Raw genomic sequence first — 24555 nt, forward strand, 5'->3', positions numbered from 1 at the left:
TATTATAGAGCTTCTCACGAGCAGCTCTGGCTCAGGCAATAGGACCACAAAGTAAAAGCTGAGTGCTTCTGGACTAGATGAACTGAGAATGAGGCAGATTATACTACCTGTAGAAACCATGTCTTTTGTTATGGGCTATTGAAATATGAAACATCAAAACAAGTTAATCAAATGCTTATTTTCTCCCTTACTGATTTCCCTTCTCCCCCAACATACACGCACATATCCACAAAAGCACATCTTACCCACTTTTCCTCAGTGTAGTCTTTAATTAGAAGGAGTTGAGCAGTTAAATTGGAACGATCTTAGAGCAATTTGTACAATCTCATGAGATACATTATCAGCTATGCCCTGAATTCTGCACGGTCTCTCTGAACAGTGAGGCCAACTGAAGCTCCTTCCATATTCAACCCTGCTGGTATTTCACATGATCCAGCCCAGAAAAACTTACAGTAACCGTAAAGAGTGCATTAATCCTTTTGCAAAGGGTATTGACTAATTGAAAAAACATCTGGCTTGCAGTGAGGGATAGAGGTTTCCAACGTGCACTGGGGAAATCCAGTCAGAGTAAAAGAGCGCAGGAGCATAGGTGAACCCTGACTTGCCTCTGCCCTTACAAGGTGTGTAGAATGGGTCCTTTCTCACCTATTTTGCATCAGAGACAGGTTTTCTGCACAGAAATGTCTGAAGGCAGGAAACAAAGTGAGTGTGGTACTATCCTCTTGTGCCCCCCAGAAAGCCTCTGCAGTCACCAAGCAGGCAGAGGAGCTGTTTCTCAGGGGAAAGAATAACTGGGGAGGGAAGAGAAATGCAGAGAACATGAGGGAAATGCAGAGAATTTCCCAAAGTTAATTATAAATGCGTATGCACATAGGAGGCAATGACACCAGGGTTCACATTTTCAATCCTACACCCTCAAAGGCAACACTCTAACCTTTTTAACTTATCCACAAGTGTCATGATTTGCTAGAGGTTTTAGCACCTCTAGCCTCTATTGCCAGCAGAGAGATTTAGAAGTGCTGAAGGCTTCCAAATGACACTCACGGAACAGCCCCCAAAACCCAAAGAGAGGCTTTCGGTAAAAATTCTCTGTGATCTCTCGATTACCCATGCAGGATGTGAGATTATCCATAGCTTCATAAGGGAGCAAGAAGCTCCCAAGAGAGTTTTGTACATTCCTTCTGTAAAAATGTATGTTTCTGGAGAAGGGAGTTCACTCTGGGACTTTTCATGCCAGTGATAAAATTACAAAAAATGAGCTTCATGCCCCATTCTAGTGGGAGACCTTAAAACAACGACTCAACATGTCTGGCATTACTCTCTGGAGCAGCCAACTGAAGGAGCTTGCTGTACAAGAGATTTTGGTGCTGGGATGCAGAGAGAGACATTACCCCCTCTTACAGTGACTGGCAGGCAGAACTGAACTGTCCTATCTGGTCATGACATGAGGCCAGAGCTAAGGGATCCACAAGGAAAGCCACCACTCCTTCTGTTCCTCTATGGATTCGCATTGCCTAACACATAACCAGGAGGTGTAGTGGGATGTAGAAGTAGTTTTGTTCAACTTCTTTTTTAACTAGCACCAAAAAGACGTAAGTGCAAGCAATACACAAGGACTATGCAGAAATACGGTAGAAGCACTTGTTGCTGCTCAAGTTAATTTCCTTTCCTGTAGAAGATCTAACACCCTGTTATTCTCATGAATGCAGAAGGGGTGATGTTGCTTAGGCTACTTCACTATTTGGTAGGGTTCACACTGTTCAACCCATTTCATGGCTAAATAACAAAATCTATTTCTTCAAATACTGCATCAAAATGTTTCTGGTAATAAAGAAAAAGATACATTATTTTTAACAATCCTTGGGGAAAACAAATCTGGAAAAACTGTGTTTATAAATCTCCCCTATTCAAACGCAATGTAAAATCTTTTCTATTTTTCTCAAAGGAAAAAAAAAAAAAAAAAAAGCCACTGACAAAACAACTAGTGCAGGCAACTGTGCTAGCTTTATATTTCCACACTAAGCCACTCTTCTCAGTATTTTTGAAACAAGACTGCAGCACACATGAAGTCCATGAACTGCAGGAAGGAACTTTTAAAAGAAGGTCAAGCTGACAAGAGAGCCTTCCTGAGAAGAGCCAATGTACTTGTTCCCAGACAGGATTATAGCTAAATCAGAAATAATGCCCTTTAGCAAGTGGGCACATATGATCTGCAGCCTTTGGAAAACCTGCCTGTTTGAAAGCTGCAATTTTCCAAACTGTTAATATTGACAACGATATGGAAAATCTACTGTAGTTTTCCAGAGGCTAACTATGAACAGGTGACGATTTGAGGGAAAATTCAGAAGTCAAACATGAAGCTCAGTTTGAGCTCATTAAGGTTGCTATTCAGCATCAGTAAAATATTCATAATTCACAAACATGCTGTAGTTTATATAAACCTTTTTTAAAAAAGATAACTCCAAGTAAAATGGAACAGAAGTTGGTTTAATGTGTTCTCCTTTGTATGCAAATTACCTCCCAGCAGTTAATAAAGGTAAACACTGCTATCTTATTTAGATATATGTGGCAGCCTGTACGGGTTATATCTGGTGAACATTTTCAATGTCAAAATGCATCCCTAGACCAGCGTTTGGCCTCATCAGTGGTAAACTTAGAGCTGAGTTTAGACAGTGAAGGCTGAGGATACTGCAAACTGTGAGAAGGAAGAATACCCAGAGCCAGGGTCTCTCTCCTCTTCTGGGGACTTACTATGGAAATGTTTAATTTGCATGTGAAAAGACGCGCAGATAGTACTTCAGCCGAGCAGTTAACATCGACTTCTTTGAGTAAATCTCCATTTTGTTCAGGTGTCTTTATATTTTGGATGCCCACACAAAGAGAAGAACCAGGCTACACTCCCATCTTGATATGGTAGTGGACAAACTGAGGCTTGCAGCTGCCCCTATGGGCATTTACCCTATCCCACTTCAGCCCACGATTTTCTGTCTTGGAGGAGAAAGTTTTACCAAATTAGCCTCCTTAAGGAAAAAATAATATGATTTTTTACTCCATGAGAAAATATACCTTTTCTTATCTAGTGCTGACATCATTTGATAAACTCCTTGCTGCAGGTAAAATAACTGTACAAGGGTATTTTTCATATTTTTAAAGGATGCTATATTGCTATTTTTCTTCACCTTTCACAATAATGGCCATTTGCTAGCTTGAAATTAAAGTTTGTTGCTTTACTGATTATTTTTCCTCTGTATTATGCAGGTCGCTAATGAGTGCCAGGCTGCTGGCATGGCTTTATTTATTTATTAGAAAGAGAAGAGCAGTGAAGCATTTAAAAGTCACACACACAGGCCGTAACATTTTTTTTGTGTGTGTGTTGACACCGTAATACAGAAATAAAGTTAGGTCACGACACGGGTGTACTGGACTTTATGTAAGGTTTTATTTCATCTGGATGGAAAACTGAGATTTTTCTTTACTGAGAACTGGCAAACCATGAGAACCTTTAAATTGTTGAACCAGCTTTAAGTACTTTAAAATGACTGTGCTCAAGCTGCATAACATTAGTAAGGGTTGCAATGATCCTGTTTCATACAAACCCAGTTGAGGAAGGCGCATATGGCTGAGGGGAGTTTCTCCTCCTGTGTGCTACTAGTTTTTGGAAGACTATTTAAAATAGAATTTGAAGATGAAGCCACGTTTCTTGGGGCATGTAAGTGTGTGTGTGATTACTCTAGTTTTCCCTCTTAATTTCTGTCAGCCATTCCTGGTTAATTAACCTGTTTGTTCTCGTTACAACAGAATGACAAAGCATTTGAAAATGGTGCGAGATTCCCACATGAGGAGCCCTACCATGTTATTAGGCTTATCACTTAAAGGGAGGAGGAAAACCAAAAAGAATGCATTGGGTTGGAAGCAAGAGAATTAGTCGCTCCCTAGGCTGCAGCAGCTGCCGTGGGAGAAAAGGCGATTGTTACATTTTGCATTACTCTCTCTATAATACTAAAAACATATCATAAAAAGCTAATTGCAGATATTCTCTGGACAAGTCTGATTCTATTCAGGGGGTTTACTGGGCAGTTTTGGCCTCGTAGCATGGTCTTTCTCCTAAGAAATGTCAGTAAAGTCCCTGAATTAATGGACTGTGAAGTGCTTGGAAACATACCGTTTCACAAAAATATACAGCGAGGATGTGACACTAATGGGAGGTGACCCGTGGGTTTATGACAAAATAGTCCACTCTAACAAGAACAACAACAAATTAATACAGCTTCTATGCACAGTAGCTTTGAACAAAGCAATATACAGTGGAGTGGGAGGCGAAGAAAGGTAGAATAAGGGAAAAGTGACCAAGAATAAGATTTGTGAATTACTTGTCTATTCACGGTTTCGTTATCTTCGGGAGAAAGCAGCTGCAAACTGCAAGGCAAAGGAAATTAAAAAGGCAAGGCTCCGTTGTAACTGGCTAATTCGAAAAGGAAAGTTAGTAGCATTTGGAGAGATGTCACATGAACCTGAGTGGTAAATTCCTGGATTTGCTTACACGGATTTATTTTCTTTTAATTTTGCTGCTTTTAAAATAATAATAATAATAAATATAGTAGACACATATATAAAAATTTTAAAAATGCAGTGCAACTCCTTCAATCTTTTTGCAATTCTGCATGGTTGAACATTTGAAATGAGTTTGTGTATCACCCCCAGGCATTGATTCAGACTTGATTGGGGCAAAGCAGACTCCATGTGCTTATTTTTATACACGTCATTTGGGAAGTTATATAGCCAAGGGAACAGAAAATGTGTTGCTCCACTGCCAAATTATCCCATATCCCTCGATCAAAACGGGAGGTGATCCTAATCAACAAGTTATGCGACCTTAGTGCAATGGCAATGTCAGGTCAACTCGGGAAAGTGAAGAGACAGATCTAAATACAAATAAAAAGAAAGAGAGAGACAGAAAGAAAGAAAGAAAGAAAGAACCAACAATCCTTATAATTATCATCATCTGCTGCTTTTCCCTCTTCTGGCAAAGAAACACTCCATCCATTTGCAGAAATCGCCCGCGGAAACGTTACATCAAAACTAATCACAACGATTAAAATCAGCTTTTCTGTGCAAGAGGAGAGTAAAAAGCAAGTTGTAGGCTGGAACGAGACTGTTTTTTCCACCAAAAAAATCCGAAAAAAAAAAAAAATAAATACACGCGATATATGTATATATATATCTTTCTATATACACGTTTCGAAGGAGATCAATTTTATGCCCGTGTGATCAGTTAATTTAATTTAACTTTTATTTCGGAGATTGATTCAGACTGGAGGTAGAGACATGAGCTAATTGTATCCTGATCCTTGCCTTGAGGGGTTTCAAAGCCCTGGAGCAACTATTCTCTGTATTTTGCTCTGTCTACCTTAGCCAAGCTATTGCATTTCTCTCTGGTGTAGCGAGGAGAGCAGACCGCTGCCGGGAGAGAGAAATATCGGAAGTGTGAGTTGGGGTGGGGGGTGGGGGGGGGAAGGGGAAAAAGAAGGGGGGAAGGAAAAAAAAAAAAAAGAAAAAAAAAAAAGGAAGGGGGGAGTTTAAAAAAAAAAAAAAAAAGGAGGGGGGGGAGGTGGGGGGACACTTTGGCTGCTCCGATGTTCCAGGTAAGGGCTGCACGGGATTGTTGTTGTTTGCAGCGGAGGGTGCGGAGGGACACGGGCGCTTCTCGCTTCCACGCATGTGCCGGGCGCTCGCACCCCGCGCGGGGACGCGGCGCGGCCGCCTCGCTCGCCGCGCTCCCCCGCGCAACCCGCGCAGCGCCGCGGGGAGGCGGGCGGGGAGCGGGGGAAGGAAGGAGGGAAGGAAGGAGGGAAGGAGGGAGGCAAGGAGGGAGGGGGCCGCGCGGCGGGCGGGCGGGGGGCGCCTCCTTTCCCCGCCGCTGCGATGGGGGGACTCGGGCGGCTGCGTGTGCGGGGCGGGGAGCGGGGGTGGGGGGGAGGAATGTGTTCGATTTAAACGTGAGCGTTTCCGCGCTGGGGCTGCGCGCCTGGCATTGTTCTCCGCCGGGCTGCAGGAGGGGGCCGCCATTGTGCGTGCCCGTGTCTGTGCGAGAGCGGGAGGCTCCTTCCCCCGTGCCCGCGCCCCCTCCGGAGCCCCCCGCGGCGCCCTTTGTTGCCGGGGCGGCGAAGGGAAGGGCGGCCCCGCCGTTCTCCCCCCCGCGGCCGCGCTCCCTCCGCGCCGGGACCTCGGGTGCCCCCCGGGACCGGCAGCGCTGCCCCGTCCCCTGTGTCCGACGCCGGCACGGATGAAGGAGCCTGGTCCGCCGGCCAAAAAAAAAAAAAAAAAAAAAAGAAAAGAAAAAAAAGGAAAAAGGAAAATACAAAGGAAGAAGAAAGCAAGCCGCCCGCCGCCTGTTTCCAATCAGCGCGGTACAAGTTTATGTGAGCGTGCCCTGCAGGCACCGAGCGTGCTCGGACTGCTCGGGAGAATTAAAGATGGGCGAAACGCTTCGCTCTCCTGAGCGGCGGGGGCTGCCGAGGAGCGCGGCTCCTCCCCGGCCGGCGGGGAGCGGAGCGGAGGGAGCGGAGGGACGGGGCAGCAGCGCCCGGTGCCCGCGGGCAGCAGCGGGGGGAACGCGGCGCGGCCGCTGCCTCCCGTCATTGTTGTTCCCGGTCACGAGCCCGGAGGAGAGGCTGGGCCTGGAACGCAACTTTCCAGCTCCAGCTGCCCCCGAGCGCCGGGGGCCGTGGAAGGGGGCTGGGCGCTGCGGGGCTGGGGAGTGGGGAAACTGCGGGGTGACCTGGGGAAGTTGGCTCCTTGCGCAGGCCGGCTCCGGCGGGTTAAAAAAAAAAAAAAAAAAAAAGTATCAGATTGGTAATAGTTGGGTGCGGGGCTCGGCAGCGCCTGCGGAAGGAGGATGCTCGGCCCGCGGAAGGATGCAGGCCCCGCGGGTGGGAGGCATTTGGAGAAACTTCCCTTTGCCTATTCAAAATGACTGCGGTGATTTTGGTGTATTAATTGCGCCCCAAGTGCAACGCAAAATGTTCCAGCACACGCTAGAGGTCCCTCTCAGAGCTGTCAGGCGTTAGGGTGTTTTCAGGTTGGGTTGTTCTTCATTATTTATTTTTCCCCGCTTTAACTGTTTGAACGAAACCGGCTGTCCCTTCAAACGCCAGTGCAGCGTGCGTTGTCCAAACAAGGGTGAGCAAAGAATTGCTACTTTCTTGTTTGTGCCCTGGTTGTTTGGGCACCAGTTAATAAACTGCGCTCTTGAAAAAAACGAACGTAAAGGGTATTAATTTCATGCAGTGATTTATGAGTTTTGTTTGAAAGAGCCTCACCGTTTGCTGTTGGGGCCAATTCCAAATTTTGTACTCGGTTTTCTCATGTGAATCCTCCCATGGAAGTAAACAGCGTAAAACTTGAATAAGGATACCAGGCTATGGCTTGTGGTTTTTAAAAGAGAAACATGCAAGCAAGCAAAAAGCCAAGTATTGAGATTATAATGAGTCAATAAAGATGATGAAGGTGACTAAAAGTCATTGATCCCGGGAAATTTCCATATCCACACCGTGTCAGAGAACTAATTAGTCCCCCCAATCTTCATGTATTACAACAATATTATCACCATTTTACGGATGGAGAAACTGAGAAATAAAAAGAAGGTCACTGACTTGCCTGAAGCCATATAACAAATAAAAGATAGATCTGGAATCAGCTAGGACAGATTTAGATCTCTTGCTGATTTGCACTGCTGTAACCATTGATTTCAGTGGAATTCTTCTGGATTTAAGACAAGTTGGGACCTTACGTGCTCCTCTGTCCCTTAGAAACACTGACTTAATGTAAATTCCATTTTGACCATGAGTGAATTAGATGCAAGATTTTAGGGGAAGTATTTGGTGAGCATCCACTTTTTGAAAGACAACTTACTGTGAAACTTTAGCTCTCAGTTGGCTTTTTTTTTTTTCTTTTTTTTTTTTTTGGTCACCTCACTATGCTGAGATGACAATTTCATTTGTCATCCCAGCAGAGTTCCTTAGTTGTGTTTTGATATTGTAGGGGTTTTTTAATGAACTATTTCCTCATGTCTAGTGCAGGTCTTTTTACTGGATTCTGAGAAGCATTTCTTACTAGATGTCTCTGAATGAAACCTTCAGTTTTATGTTGGAACACCCTAAGAACACCGTAAGATTTTGCGTGAGGAGAACTTCCATTCATTGCAGATCTCACTCAGGCAGAAATTAAAAACTGCATGAACATCACATGCAAAACCAGCCAGGCTTTCCCCTGTGTAGTGGAAAGGCTTCATGTAGAAGACTTGCTCACATAGGCTCTTTATTGGATTATGGTAAGTTTATGTATGGAGAAAATGCGATGTGAAGGGAAATATTCACTGATCATAACAAATGTTTGTACATTATTCAAAGTGGGGTCTCTCACAATTAACAAAATACCAAATCTGCCAGTCACAGTCAGATACCATTTCACATGAGCATAGCTGGGAAGGCATGATAATTTCTGCTTTCTATATTCCAGCTACTTTAGAAATATTTTCAGGATGCCATAAAGCAGACACAGATGTACAGAGTGTGGTTGTGGTGCTTTACTCTTCATTTATTAATGTGTGCTGGTACGTACAAACTGCCACCACTAAAGCACAATATAAAGTCCCTGCTCTCCTGTCAGCAGATGAATTTAGTAAGATGCTGGTACTTCAGGGAGTTGACAATCTCTCAGTGTTGCTGACATCGCCGCAGCGAGGGTCCCACCTGACATCCTCAAGTGTGGGGAAGCAGGCGTAGAATTTGGGTGTAATTAAGACTATTCCACCCCCTCCCCCCTCCAATCTGAGCTTATATATCTGAAATAGAAAGCATTTAGTTGGGAATTGGCTCCACAGAGTGCATGTGGTTTGTTTAAGAGCTTGTACTGGCTCCCTGGCTGAGCAGAGTTTTAAATGCCAGAGCTTTAGCCTCCTTTCTCATGTTTTGTGCAGTAAACTACTGTGCCTCACTTGCAGTACGTGTTCAACTCTTCTCTTGTTCCAGAGGAAAAATAATGTTGATCAGAAGCAAATTTTAGCGGAGATGCCTGCTGTTACTTATTTTGGATCCTTTTATGCTGTTGCAGCGGAGCCAAGTTGGATCTCCTTCCAGGAAATAAATTTAGTTAGTTGTTGTTTTTTTTCTGACAGAAACATAATTCTTACTCTAAATGGAATCTTTTCTGTTGGTCTGTGTTGCATTTATGTTTTCTTTTTACAGCCTGGGTAAAATTCATCTCTGGTATAGTGCCATTGACTTCTGTGTTGTTTCACAAAGCATTAATTTATTTTCCTGTGTTAAAATACAGATTTCTGTTGTCCAGCTTTCCACAGAATTCTTTTTTTTTTCTTTTTTTCTCCTTTTTAAGAAAAAAGTTTGATTTTAGAAGGCAACAAATATAAAATATACATCTTCATTTTTATTTTGCCCACCTTTACTTCTTGTGCAGGCAGAGATCTCGTCTTTCTCTACTTCTTCGGTAAATTGAATTAAATATGTATGTTTAGAGAATGTCTATAGGCAGGAGAAGGGAGTAGCTACTGTCTTCCTAGCTGATAACACCTTCAAAAATTTTTTTGAAGCGAAAGCCATTAGCACATTCCATGTTGATGATGTATGCTGTAGCTTTAATAATCTTGGGTTCTCTAATGTGTATTTTAATCATGCTTTTAATCCAGAAATCAGATGAACAACATCCCGTATCCAAATGAGCCAAAGCTGATGCTGTAGAAAGTTCAGTTGTAATCCCGTGTTTATGGAGAGAATGGCTCACCTGATAACCTCTTCCTGACAGCTCCTCATCTGGCTGCCTGCCCCCACTGGCGATGGGAGGCTCGGTTTGATGTGCGTGGCAGGTTGGTGCAGACGCGGCTTCGCAGGTGGTTTGCACGCAGCCGAAGTCTGCGGGTGAGGACTACAAAGTTTAGGAGTGCTTGCTGGGGCAAAGGACAGCTCGTCCTGACAAATTATTTAGTGACCTTTACTCAACTAGTCTTCCTTGCCCAGTGCACTCTTGGATGAGGAACAGCCTTTTAAAAACCCCAAAACTAAAAATAAACACTTCTGAGCAGCAGGGTTGCTCAAAGATGATAGAAGTTCTGTCTCACAGAGGTTAATGGCTCTTTCTGCTTCTCATTCTCAAACAAACCATTCTCAAACCATACATCTGTGGTTCTTCCCCCTCAGCCAGTGTTTATGACTCAGCTCTGCCTCAAACCTCACGTTCAGTATAGGCATCTGTGGGTTTTCCCTTATTTTCCCAGGCGTAGTTCAGGATGATTTGCAGGACAGAGTCACAGGACGTGCATCTCACTTCTGACTCTGTAATTGTGGTTGCCTCTGTCTAACAGGCTGCTGGTGTGGGAACAAGGCTGTCTCCTACTGTTGAAGGACCTGACAAAGGTCCTACCCCCTGTAAGACCTTTGTCAGACCTCGCCTGTCAGCTTTTAATTCTCACCGATGATCTCTGAAGCCCCATCATGATTGGATCAGGCAGAAATGATGGGAGGTTGTCCCAGGCAAAATATCTTCAGCAGACAAGAGGAAATGTTAATACTTCTGCATAAGTCATGGGTGAAACTTAAATCTATAGCACAGCGTGCATCTCCAAGTGTTCATCTTTGAGGAAGATGAGCTTAAGCTGGAACCACAGCTAGAAGGATGACTGGGGAATGGACAGTCTGTCTTTTGAAAGGAGATCTTGAATGTCCTTTTTAGCAATGTGTAGTCTGCAAAGTGATATGAAAATTCCCTGTGAAGTGGAGTGTGAATGCCAGAGAGGAGAGAAGTAGCTATTCAAGCTGAATGACAATAAACGTGGATATAAACTGGGCCTGTTTAGGCAATAGTTTCCCAGAACACTTTGGGATGCATTATCTAGACGATGCAGCATTGAAAGTGAGATCTTAAATTTGGTAACACTCTGTTTTGTGCATACCTTTGAAACCTGGGCTGCTTTGAGAATATTTCCAAAAGGGTATCTCAGTGACCTTGGTTGTGACCAATAGGCCATGACTGACTAAGTTTTTTTATCAACATTTTTGTCAGTGGACAAAATAGTTAGCTTTTTAAAAGAATATATGCATTTATATATGTATGTGTGTGTGTCAGCAATCAATTTCTGTACCTGAAAATCACTATTTATTTTGAATGTTCCTTAGATAGAAATTTGAAAAAGGCCAACTGACAGAAACATTTTTAAAAACACTGAAGTTTTCACAGAAAAAAAAAAAAAAATGTAGCTGCTTTTATAATCAGTGAAAAATTCGTATAAGTTTTGTCAGTGGGAGGATTTGCTCTTCCCATAGGATCCTTAGTTTATTTTTGTTCCAGCTGCAAAACTTTCTATAGTTCTTCATTTATTTCCCCCTTTAGTTAGACTTTTAATGCGTGCGGTTTTTCTATGATTTATTTAGTGGCATTCACTTTATTTTCATCACATTCTGTAAGAAGGAGGGGGGAGATTTAGCAAAGAAGCATGAGCAAAAAGCCATTTTTTCTTCTCCTCACTTTCTTACAAACGTGACTTAAAAGCATCCTCTCGATCACCCAGTCAGCTTTCAGCACACTAATCTGCCTGCACGCCCAGTCTCTAAATCCTGGTGGGGCAGGACCCTCTCCCGTCCCGCAGCAGAGCAGGGCAGGTATCCAACTATTAATAATGTATCTCCTGCTATCAGTGCTGCCAGGAGAGCAGGGAGAGGAGAGGAGAGGAGCGGCGGGCGCTGAGTGTGACTCCGAACAACTGCTGGAAAGCGAAGAATCCGGGGGCTGCCGAAGTAGCTGAGAGTTTATTTCCTAAGAGCGCTTGGCCCTAAAACGGCTTTATTTCCCTCTCTGAGCTGAAGTTGGCGGCGGCATTAGGTGGAAGAGATGCGTAGCGCAGCTTATAAAGGGTGCTCGGGTCCATCGGCAGGAGCTGTGTCACGGGAGGGAGGGAGGAGCGCCCGGTTCGCCAGGATCTGGGGAATGGGATGAAATGGGGGTCTCTAGCTAAAATACGGTTCCCCAAGATGTACTGCTTTCTAACCAAGGCAAGGCACCTAGAGGTTTAGTTAAGTTGCCCTAAGAGGGATTGATGGGCCATCCGTTCAGCGCTGCGGACCAATGCTGAGTAATTCACAGATCCTTATCATTTCTGTAGCCCATTATGTACCCATTACAGCAAATCTTTTCTAAACACTGAGGAGAGATAATCCAGGCGCTAAGGACCGCTCACACAAGGTAAACAGACATTCCTGGCTCGGCAGTAACAGGCAGGTTTGACACCATGTGTCTACAGCAGCCTGTTCTGCTCCGAGGGGGACGGCAGGAAAAGGGTTTGGCAGGCTTAACATCTGTATGGGAGAGGGCCTGTAGTGATGTCAGGACAGCTGTCCTGTGCTGACTAAATCGGCAGAGGACAATTTACACCCTGCTTATCAAAGGGGCTTGGATACAGATGCGTGGGAGTTCGGGAGAGCCTCGCAGACTGGTGAAAAGTCCAACGGAGGAATTCAAACGGAGTCAAAAGGGAGAGCTGGGGCGGGCAGCGCTCCATTCTGTGTGGACAAACAAAAGGCCAATGGGTTTGTTCTAGGCATTCGGGAGATGGTCACCGGCGAGATCCAGGTGGAATCTTGCATGGATCTGCAGCTTGCTCTGCAGAAGGAGGAAAGAAGCAGCGGAGTTCAAGACGGCTGCAGATGAGAGCTGAGAGACAAAATAAGAAAGTGCAGCCTTCCATATCCTCCAGCTTTTCCTTACAGTGGCCTCGATGGTACAAAAATAGCTTGGGATTCCTGGAGGCAAAATAAGGACATGATTTTTGCTGTTAGCAGAAAACTGGATTTCTAAGGCTGGTACATGCTGTTTCAAGGAAGGGACTTCCTGAGAAACCAGTAGGCAGGAGCGTTCCTGTTTGGAAGGAGCTCTGGTCAGGAATGAAAGAGCCAGCTCTTTCTCAGGAGAAGAGGTGGTTCTTTCAGGGAAAATTGTGGCTTTGAAGAAGCATTCTCTTTAACTCAAAAAATCTGTATCTATTACTGGCTGCTTAGAGTTTTTCCTTTTTTCCTAAGTCTTCCTTACGTATTTGCGTCAATGTCCTGTAACTGAGAGTTCCACAGGTTGCTGAGAGATAAGCTGGAGAGTGATATCCTTGTTCATTTATAAGCTAATGCCTTTTTTAATTCCGTCAGGTGCCCTCTTGTTTTATGAAGGGCATCTGATTTCTCCTTTACACAATTCAGTATTTTACATACCTCAATTCCATCATCTTTTACTCTTTTCCTTTCTAAATGAAATAGTTCTGGTTTTAATCTTTTTGTTTAGAAATACCCCCACATGTCTCTAATCTTTTTTGTTGCCTTTGGCTATCTAGTGTAGCTATCTATGACTCCCATCTTGCTTCTCACTGGATCTTTTAAAGCTAGTTTCAAAGTCGTCAGCGTGAAAGAGACTGAAGGATGTTCCTGTGGTTAAGATACATTATTGTGACTCCCAAGTTCTTCTTCCAGATCTCCTGCCCTATGACCTTAGACTAATCACTTGGCTGCAGAGTTTCACAGTTTCCCTTTTAGTTCCAAGAAATATAACAGGGAAATCTCAAGCAAAATATATTAAATGTTTCTCCATGCCTAGATGGAAATTATTCTGGATGCACAGCCATATTAAATGGAGTGGTTTTGATTGTTTTTCCACAAGGCAGCTGCGTGCTTGTTGAAATTTGTAACTTCTCCCTAACTCTTTGATTGTATGGTGCTTGACTGTTCCCTATTTGTTACACTCCCCTGATATTAGGTTCCAAACATATTCAATTAAGTAATTTCTTTTTGTTATTTTATGGTGAGCTTCATATGGAAAGTATGAGTTACTAACAATTTGGGCATAACAGACATATGACTTTCATGTATCCTTGAGGACTTGGAAAGTCAGCGAGTCCTGATGAAAGTGAAAAAGCAGGATCAAATTCTGACTTTTTACATGTAGGACACAGTCTGTTCCTGGGAGACACAAGGTACCCCTAACTCCCACTCATACTTCCCACATGTGGGATCTAGACCAAGGTATTGCTGGCTTGCCTCCAGTCTACACAAACTAATTATCCTCAACCTGTCAAGGCTCTTACAAGGAACGTAAGACTCGCCCATCTGGTTCTCTCCTCTGACGTTTTCAGCAAAGCCTGGCTGTTACATATTTCTAGCACCTCTATCACTCCCCAAAAGCCCACATCAGGTCTGTGGCACCTTATTGCCTGGGTGTGTCACTTGGTTCCTCATTTCTGGCACGCAGGAGCCGGGAGCACTCTGGATGGGTGTGCATTGCTGGCACAGCCCCACACTCCAAAGAATCTCCCAAGCACACACCTACCCAAGTGTCATCGCTTGCTGCAAAAAGGTGGTGTGTCAAGCAGTGGGAGGAGAGATCTATGAGGTGTCTGAACTGTAAAACCTTTCTTTTTAAATCCTCTTGTGCTGCAAAAAATGCTGGAAAAATACACTTTGATAGGAAGCTATTCCGGCAGAATGATAAAAGCATGCTTCTTAGATATTTGTAGCATAAAACTAAGGAAAACTACATTGTTCATTAAACTGCATTTTCCCCCTAGCCCAATAGCTTCTTCCACTGGAGCTCAAGTCTCTGTACATATTCCTGTGCAAGCCCCAGGAAATTTGGTGCTCTTCTGGTCTCTGTGAAAAGAGGCCAGTCGTGGAAGGCTCCTGGTAACCCCATTCAGGTCAATAGGCTTGTTTGTGTGATTAAGGATAACACATAAGAATGCTCAGGGATGTTGAGACATCAAGAATGTTTGCAGCTTTATAAAAGAAAAAGGGTTGTTTGGATTTTGGTGGGGTTTGGAGTTCTTTGTTTCCCTTATGCCTTATAGCTGGCATTTTGTCATAGCCTTCTGCTCACTAGCATTCCCATGACACATGGACATGCTAAAAAAAAAATCCTGTGGGAAGTCAGTGGGCTTCATTAAATTTTCAAAGTTTAGAGCTGTGATCCTCTTTGCCCCTCTCCAAGGGCAGCTAGCCCTGCCAGATTCTGATTGCTTATGTGAACATTTGATGAATCTCGCTGTGGACTACATTTGCTCTTTCACCCAAGCAGTCATCACACACATTTTCCTAACACTTTAAAATTATGCCTGCCAAACATTTTCTGATGTAAAGTTAAAAGCCATCTATTACTGAAGTGATTTTTCAGCCCTTGTGGGCATGTTGATTTTTTTTTTTTTTTTCTTGTGTAGTTCAGATAGTTTCAAGCTCTTTTACACAGTCTGCCAAGGGTTAGTCTCCAAAAAAAATTTCTTCTTTCACTTTCTCCTAAAAAATATGGTGGTGCTATTATTTTCTTTTATGCAACTCCTTTCAAAGGAGAATTCCAGGGAATGTACTGTTGTCTTACTGCCACGGCCACAGAGAACTTAATACAAAGCTGGATTTTGCTGCTTCTTCTCTGTAAAGGTATCAGTCCTGCACTTAACATCAGGAAGGAGACTTTCCCATTGACTCCAGCTAGCCACAGCCAAATCGGCCCCACCCCACCGTGCTGAAGTCTGGTGACACGCTCTCTGAAGTGTCCTCCACCGTGTGCTGTGGCATTTGTGCCCTGCTGTGCTCCCGAGACACCCAAACTGGCAATGTGCCTTGAAGGGTGCACAGCTCCCGCCTGGCAGCCGCGCTCACTCGCAGGGAAGGGAACTGGGATGGAACTGGATCAGTCATCCCGACGTGGAGCACCCCCAGGTCCCCCAGTCTAAGCTGGACCTTGTGTGGATTTGGTTGCATCTTTTCAGTGATCTGGTGTCATTCATAGCCAGGCTCTGCATGGAAACCATTTGTTCATATTCAGAGCTTCGCCTGACCCTTCCCTAATTTTTACTTCCTGTACAGATCATATTCCTCCTGTCAGTGTGTGAGCAGAAGGCAAGATGTCACTTCTTTCCTCCCTGATCCTCTTTCCTCCCATTCTCAGTGCTCTGGGCATTTTCCTTTAAATGCCTCTATTTTTCCTCTGGGTTCCAGAGCTGGGCATGGTTTTTGAAACTAATTAAAGCAGTTTGTCCTACCATGGCAGAGAGATGCTAAAACAAAGCATGTGTGTCTCTTGGTTTTAAACCAGGATTTTTCTTACTCCTTTTTCACAGTTTCTTGTTTAGCAAACAGGGTTAAACAGGATCACAGTGTAAAAAAACCAAAGCAACTCTTACCTTTCTAGAGAGTATCAGCCTGAAAACACACCCAGCTTTTTTCCAAAACCCTGCTAGGGCCCTTGAACTCACTGAAGCCTGCTCCAGCATCAAATGGTCTGACCAATCTGAATTTATCTTTTCCTTTCAAAGTGCCTTGGCAGGAACTTTATTTGAAATTGTATTTGTTGCTTGTTTGTGCACTTCATGCAGTTTCTAGAATTGTAGAGACTTGGGTCTGAGCCAGTCCTAAATAAAGAAGTTAATACACAATTCCCCCCCACACACAGTAGTGAAACATGAGAAATACAAAACCTCATGTAAAGCCTCCTGGGGTACAGATAGAAGCCAAATAACAATATAACTCTTAAACTGCGCTGCAATTAAAATATAATCCTTTAAATTTCTTGCATTTGGAGGGAGGAGAGGGTTGGAAAGAAGTGCAGAGAACGAGTCAGAAGTGAAGGCATTATAATCTTTACCCTCAACATGGAACTACTTAAGCATACCATAATTGCATCACAGAAGGTATGCATACCCCGAAACCAAAAAGGAAGCAGGAAGGCTAGAAAAAACAAACACAGCATGATGAACCAAACAGGTAACCTCCAGGAAAAGGAAATCTAGCCCTGGCTAACCCAAAAGACAGGAACGCAAACTGGCAAGGGAAAAATGAAAGACGGGAAGCAGGAGGACTGAGGGGATATTTCAAATGCAAAGAGACACATTTCTACAAACAAACGAGAAATTTAAATATCTAAGAGAGAATTAGTGAATTTGCTGGATCAAAGGGGCAGTTAAAAATGACAAGATACAATTATAGAGACTAGATCATATCCTCCCATCAGTTTTTACCAATTGAAAATACAGTCAGTCTCTAGATATTCTATTTAATTACTGTAGATGGGTGCCTGTCAAACACTGAGGTATCAGAAGAGAAACTGCGGGATTGACATGCTAAAGTAACAAACCTCCCAGAGCAGATGGCATCAATCAAGACTGATAGCTGTTAAGAAAATCATGCAAGTTTCCCTTAAAAATAGGCTGTTCTGCTATACCAAAGCAATGGAACATTGCATCTATTATCCTTTAAAATTGAGATCATCTCAAACAAATGAAAAAGAAAGTAATGCTGAAATATAAGTTAGCAAACTAAAAAATCTGCCTAATGCTCATCATGGCTGATCCAGTAACAGTGAAACATGCCTTTTATAACTTCCTAAAAAAGTCTTGAAGATCTCAGTGATTAGACAGAACCATTTAATATAAATTTTAAGGAAATTTCACAATGTCTTTGATAATTTATCTCAGAAGATGTTGTTAAGAAAATCTAGTAATCATGAAGTGAGATGCAAAATTCTGCCCTAGATCTGTTTTACAAAACAAAGTAAGTGTTACAGGAATGAAGAATGAAAGGTTGGCAAGGAAGGCAAATAGAATCCTTTGATGAGTTATCAGAACAATAAGGTGGGACATATAAGCATAACAACATTGGGAAAATTATCTGTCCCCTTGATCACCCAGGGCGAGATGACTCTGAAAAATTTGGAGACCCAAAAAAACTGAGATGAAGAGGGAGGTGACATTGATTTTTTTTGCTTTGCCAACACGGAAAGTGCCAAATATGAGAGGAAATATTTTGTGTTCCCTGAAAACACTCTCAGGTTATGAAAAACCTCTTAAACCCTCTTATTTTCTTTGTCATGTAAGAGCAGAGCAGCAGTGGAAGGGGCAGCAGTGGTGCTCTGTTGCCTGAAAGTAAAGCTGGAGAGGCTCCAGGCAACACCAGAACCTGGAGGGCAGCGAGAGGAGGCTCCCCTGGTGCAGGCAGGCTCCTCAACCCGAGTGAACTGCTCTGCTCACCCTGTTGAACAAGAGTTAAACACAGAACAGACCCATAATGCACCAAAAGAGCTGGTTTGTTAAGAAAGGGGATAGGGCATATCATAAAAGTAAATTATATGATTTATACAGTTGGGAAAATAAATCTTTAATTTTGCTCTGCCACAATATTATGATGATTTTTTTTTTTTTTTTTTTTTTTTTTTTTTTTTTTTTGTGTAGCAGTGTTAGTTTGTGAAAAAGAAACCAGTGTTATTCCTGGAAGACTCAGCTTTTCTAAATTCTTGGCTAGAACTGGCTGCAGCATCACTCCTGCTTATTTCCATGTTTATTTCCCTGCCTTTGCATATTAAACCAGCCAGGACAACGATCTCACAAAGATCAGAAATGCAAAAGGAAACATAAAACCAGAAAGTCTAAAGCTGATAAGGGGAATTACATTTTGATACTAAATGGAAACTCCATGGTGCAGGATGAACTAGATAACCTTTAATGGTCCCTTCCAACCCAAACTATTCTGTGATTTGAAGATTCTGTAATTGACAGCAAATGTCATTCAGCTCAGCATGGGCTGGCACAGTGAGGTTCACCCAGGGTTGGTCCTTGGGAGAGGCAGAAGAGAAGACTGTATAAAAATGGGACTCAGTGCCTTACAACAAAACTGTGATCCAGTTTTAAGGAGAACTGTACTGGAGCCTTCATATATATTTTTTTTCTATAAAAATTACTAAATTTTGTAATCCAAAGGTTCTTTTCACTACTCTTATGCATTTTCCTTCCCTTGCTCCTGCAGTGATCATGTTCTGCTGCAATATGTGTTCACTTCGTTATGAGTTATTTGAAATTTTGTCAGTCCTGGAGTGGGCAAGAAAGAAATGGAGAGATGCTTGAATAAAGAGAAATCCTCGTTTATAGAAATGAATAGGACATGATTAAAGCAGTGAATAAGTTCCTTTCATCTCACACCAAATACAGTATTTGTGGGATGTCAGGGTTATGAATTCCTTGTGAATGACTGAAGTTCAAAATGCTCCTATCTGTAATTTTGCAGCTAGTGGCACTTCAGGGTCCAGGAGTCACCAGAGGAAATTACAGAGAGGGAGATAATTTAGAGAAGAAACTTAAAGTTTATTATGACACAAATCACAGCAGAGAAATGGAAGACGAATTCAGTTCCAATATACAGTACAGGCTTTCGTCTGCAAGCTAAGAAATAATCCTATGAAACCTCTCTGCCTAACCTGATCTACAAATAACATCCATTTAATTCCTTCACCTTTCCCTGGCAAAGAGTAAGGTTACAGGTAAAATGGTAGATACCTTGAGGGTGATACTACCAATACTGAATTTTTTTTATTATCTAACACAAAACAAAAAACAACAACAACAACAACAAACCAAACACAAAGGAGATTGCCTTTTGTTCTTCTTGATCAGTGTCCCCTGTGGACGCTTCTGATCTTCTCTAACAGAGAATTTTAGAAGAAACTGCATTTGAAAGCCCAGGATTTGACTTTTGTTTTTTATAACAGGACGGATAATCTTAGGTGCAAAATTGCTAAGCTCACAGAGTGCCAAGATTCCAGGCTTTGGAGGCCACCAGAAAATACAAAGCATTCAATATCCAATGCCTTCCCACAAGCTCTCTTACAGAGACTCCTAGGCTAACACCTCTTGCTGTGTGTACACGAGAAGGGGAAGGAGGAAAGCGGAAAGCAGGATCGCACAGTTTTCCGTTCACAAGCACAGACTGTGTAATCTCCATTGCTCGGTGCACATCTTTAAATACATTCTGGGATCAGTGAATGTGGCATTCATATCTGCCAGTCACAAAACTGTGATTTGCAAGCTGCTCTAAGCATCCCTGCCTGTGCCAGGGTTTCGTGCAGGTGGTCAGAACCTCACAGGATTGGACACGCTGCACAAAAATGACTGTATTTAGCTATGTATAGGGAGTTCCCCTGTTTCCGCGGTTATCTAGTTCACTTGCAAGTAGATGTTCTACTGAAGGCATTTTCAAGTGTTACCAATAATTTCTCAATCCATAAACTGATCACAGAGCAGGGTAAAAATGGTTGCTAAACAGAAAGCACAACTACATCCCAGCAGACTGGCAAACAGAACAGCAGGAGTCACTGTCCTAAGGCAAAGAAATGAGTACCAAGGTCTGTCCAGAAGTTAAAACAGAGCAAGTGGAACATTCCCTAGTCACTCACAGGGAAGGTCATGGTTGCTTGGTGCACCATGCATTTGTGAATGGTGGGAAGATTATGAGCAGACAGTTAAAGAAGGAGAAATACTTTTGTGCTCTGTTCTGAGTGAAATGAGAGGAACAAGTTCCCAAAAGACACAGAGTCAGCCATAGAAGTTGTGGATTTGTTTTCACTGTGCTCAGATCCTTTCTTTTGCTATGAGCAGATGACAGCAAAGGTTAATTCAAAATTATGATTATTTGAATACCATAACCACAAATTAATATAATGGTAGTAATGATATTGGCCACCTATCCTGTTGCATTTTTTATCAGCATATTTTAGAGTTCATAAAAAAGGAGGCGTTTCACTTTGGCTGCATTTTCCCGAGGAGAAATTGCTGCACAAAAGATGGAGTGACCTATCCAAATTCAGCCAGGAGGCAATTGGCTGAGTCGGGAATAGAAACCAGAGTGCCAGCCCAATGAGGAAGGCTTCCTAAAACAAATGGAACCAAGCAGAAATGGGAACAATGTCCCCACATTTCGGCAATGAGAAGTGCCAGCTGCCTTATTCACCATTTCTTTAGAATATTAGCACAATTTTTTTTTTTTTTTCCTTTTTTTTTCCCCTTTAAGCTGAGTATTTAATTAACTGGCTCTGCCGTTCCTCTACACAATGAAAACAAGCACTTAAACAACTCTCTTGCCAACCCCACCCAACACCTACTCAGTTACAACAGATGAATGAGTGCCACAGACCAGATGTCAAAATGATCCCAAATTTGATGCTGCACAAGAAACTGTAGCATGCTGCAGAAAAGAACCGCTCCCACGGTAAGGTTATTTGAGTGCCAGGTTGCACTGATCCCTGTTAGAAGTGATGTGCACAGAATCCAGACAGCAAAGGCTGTAGTTGCTGCCACAGCCTCCTGAAATCTTTCTATCTCTTTTAGTAGTTTTGCCTAAATTTTGTTGTCTTCTAAAAGTGGGAAGGTTTGGTGGAAAAGGATATAGAAATACCTGGCTGCAGTCCAAGAGGGATGAGATGAGTGTCTCCTCTCTTTAGAACAGCTTTGATTACACCTGTTTTTGTAGTGCTTACTAAATAGGGCTGCTTAGGATGCTCCTTGCTGCCCTTGGACATCAGCCTTGAAGGACAGGTGATCTCTCTTCTGAGACACTGTCTTCTCCTTAAAGATGAAGTGATTAAGATTTGGTGTGGACAGGGATGTACGTATGTGAGGAAGGTATAAAGCTTTGCCATTTGCATCGGTGCCAGCTTCATTCAAATGGTTTATGTAATGTTGTGTCCATTGACTAAGCCTGAAGCAGTGTAGCCTTCTGGGCAAACCTGAGGGCCTTGAGGTTGGAGTTACTGGGCTTACCAAGGAAATTGGTCACCCTCAGTGACTGTAGCATGGCATGATGACCTGAGCAAGGAGAGCTCCCCAAACTGTGGACCATCTGTAGTTGATACAGAAGAGTTCAGATGAACTTCAGACATGCCTTTGCAAGCCTAGTTTGACTTCTCCCAGAGCAACAACTCTTGCAAACAAAAACTTGTACAGTGGGACTGGCACGCTCATCCCGGAGTCCTGCCATAGTCTCAGCACTTCAGACACAAATATGTACAGAACAATTGTCTGACAAGAAAACGTCTGTCAAAACTGAAGTTTTTTGCTGGAATTTTTCAGTTTTGATTAAGTCATGAAGGGCAAAGCCTTCCTGGTTATACTGAGTGGACTAATAATCTAGAATTACCAAATGTTTGCTGATTTGAGCAACTGCATAGGAGAGCCTAAACACCTGGAACCTGTATGAGACAGAGGTCCACCCTTCAGACCAGAAAATGGTTTTCCTTTTGTCCTCATGGGGATTTGAAACCACAAAACTACCATTTTCCAGATATGTACTTGTTACTGTCACGCTGTCCCTATGCTGGAAGAAATATTTTGGGTACAGGAAAGGGAGCCCAGGGAGATCATGGATGACACTGTCTTACTAATTTTAATTTTGAACCTCTGAGTATCTCTCTTTTTCATTTATTTTATTTAGCATTTTGCAGCATTCTGCCCCAGTTGCATGTAATGAGCACTTAGCTCTTTCACAAATGAGATCTCAAGTCATTATAGACACCCACAGCAAAAAAAGAAGAGGGTTTTTGTGCCAACTTTGTTTGGTTTAAGTGACTAGGCCAGTACCCTAACACAGAAACTTTGCAGCAGAGCCAGGGATATAATCAAAGGATGTATCTTCAGCTCCAGGCAAATCCAAGACAAACTGTCAGACTACAGATGCCTATTCAATGAGTCGCATCCATCCTGGGCACTGAATGAGGCAAAGGCCCTCTAGAAAAAGGAGGATGTGATTAGATCATTAAGTGCAAAAGAAAATGTGGCAGTAGGAGAAGCAACATAGCTATGCTGGCTTTAAGCTAATTAGTGGGGAAACAGATTTATTTTAGCTGTGGCTGTATGGAAGACTCTAGTGTTGGGCAACTTGTATTAATGTCACACCTCTAGTTTGATGAGCAAACTTACCATATGTCTTTGGTGCCCACAAACACTCAGCAGCATAAGAGAGTCAGGATCCGTTTTCAGATCAAAGCTTAATCGTGTTTCTGCTGCCTTATCATGTTCTCTTTATTTTCAGCACATGTGTGGGATCACACAAGGCAGGCATGGCCTGAAATACCAAGGCACTTCATGTAAAATGATGGCTGATTCTTGGCAGCAGAGTCTGGAATTCAGCATGTTTTTAATATTCTGTAAGATCTTTGCTTTCCATCACTATGTCATCTTAAAGAATAGAATCTATTCCAAAATCCTTACAGTGTCTCTGTGTATCCCTACATTTTTGAGAAACCCTGATACTATGTCCATAAGGCACGAGGAGTTAATCCATGTTAATCATTAACTGACTCCAGAACACGTGAGTGCAAGTTCTTTGTGGATGCTGCACCTCATTTACTGTGTTCCTATTGGAGCAGTGACCTCACCATTTTGGCTTGTATCACATCAACACCATCTAACACCATAGCAATGGAAGTACCAGGGGGTTATATACATGGTTATTTAATTCTGTGTGCTTTAGTAGAGGTTTTTTATGTCACATAATTTTGCAAGACAAAATTTTGCAGCTCCTGTTCCCAAGATGGAAAGCAGCTTCCATGATCTAACCAAGATCAAAGAGGTGTTGCCCACTGGTACCTTCACATCAATGCAACTGGGCTAACGGTGATGAGACTCTATCAGTACAACTGTTGGTCAAAATAAAAATAAAACTTCCCAATAATCAGTCACGTTAGTAAAACTGTCAACAGACAAGTCCTGATATAGTAAAGGAAGCCCAGTTAACAGAGGACAGGAAGGGACATGGGAGATATTTTAGAGTTCTGTAGCTGATTATTTTGTACTAGTTGATCAGCAGATTACTGGAACATCTTGGGATAAATATTTTCTTTGTGACAATTATGTTTGATAAACATTTTCTTTGTGACAATTATGTTGGAGAGAACAAGAAATAGAAAAGAAGAGCAACAAGCAATGAGTATCAACTCTTTAAGTAATGATGATACAAGTTGAAAGAGGAATCAGAGAAAAAGGGGTGGTCTGAAAAAGAAAGGAGGAAGACAAGAAAATGTGAGGCGTAAGAGTGCAATTAAGGGAGTTACTTGACTGCTGAAAAGTGCCAAATATGTGTCTCTAGATTGCCCTGAGCTCCCAGTGAAGCCCCCAAGTAAGGGTGCAAATCAGAGTTTGAAATGTTTTCCATCAATGCCCTTTCCACCCCATAGTCTGTTGCCAGAGCCAGTTATCTACCCCTAATCATCCAACAGCCCTTCAGGAGCCCTGGCTAAAGGGAGGGAGCATCTGGGGCCACGGTTTCTGTGGCTCAGAAGACTGATTTCCCTTCATTTAAGGATTAATGTTTTTCACAGTTCTAAGGATGACTGCTCAAATGTTCTTAATCGTGTGTGTACTTGCCTGATGGGAAATGTGCAAGAGCATTCAGGGACTGTGGCACTGTACATGGCAAATGGCAATTAAGAGAACAAACTCTGCCTCTGGCAAATTACCCTTGCCCAGAATTCTAGAGGGGTTTTTGTATTGGTGGTGGTGGTAGTGGGTTTATTTTGAAGTGAATTTTTGATAAAATAAAGGAAATTTGTGTTATAATTTCAAAAGTTTTGTGAGCATGGAGTCCTTCTTCCCTAACGCGTGCACTTATTTTTCTGCTTTCCCACTTCTGTTTGCCTAGGCATTGGCCTCCATCCTTTCATGTATATTGCCTCTGATGTCTGACTCATTATGGCAACAGA

The 24555-nt window shown here is 42.8% G+C and overlaps 1 protein-coding gene across 1 annotated transcript in view; it reads left to right on the forward strand.

Moving 5' to 3' along the window:
• Window positions 1–5452: 5452 nt before the first annotated feature.
• KCTD1 (potassium channel tetramerization domain containing 1) overlaps window positions 5453–24555 on the forward strand; it is a 98326-nt gene continuing 79223 nt past the window's right edge. The window contains exon 1 of the mRNA XM_058422949.1: window positions 5453–5484. The gene's annotated coding sequence lies outside the window, so the exon portion shown is untranslated. The remainder of the gene's footprint in view (window positions 5485–24555) is intronic.

The sequence above is a fragment of the Hirundo rustica genome, chromosome 1 (genome assembly GCF_015227805.2).
Source record: "Hirundo rustica isolate bHirRus1 chromosome 1, bHirRus1.pri.v3, whole genome shotgun sequence".
In the NCBI taxonomy this organism is placed as follows: Eukaryota; Metazoa; Chordata; class Aves; order Passeriformes; family Hirundinidae; genus Hirundo; species Hirundo rustica.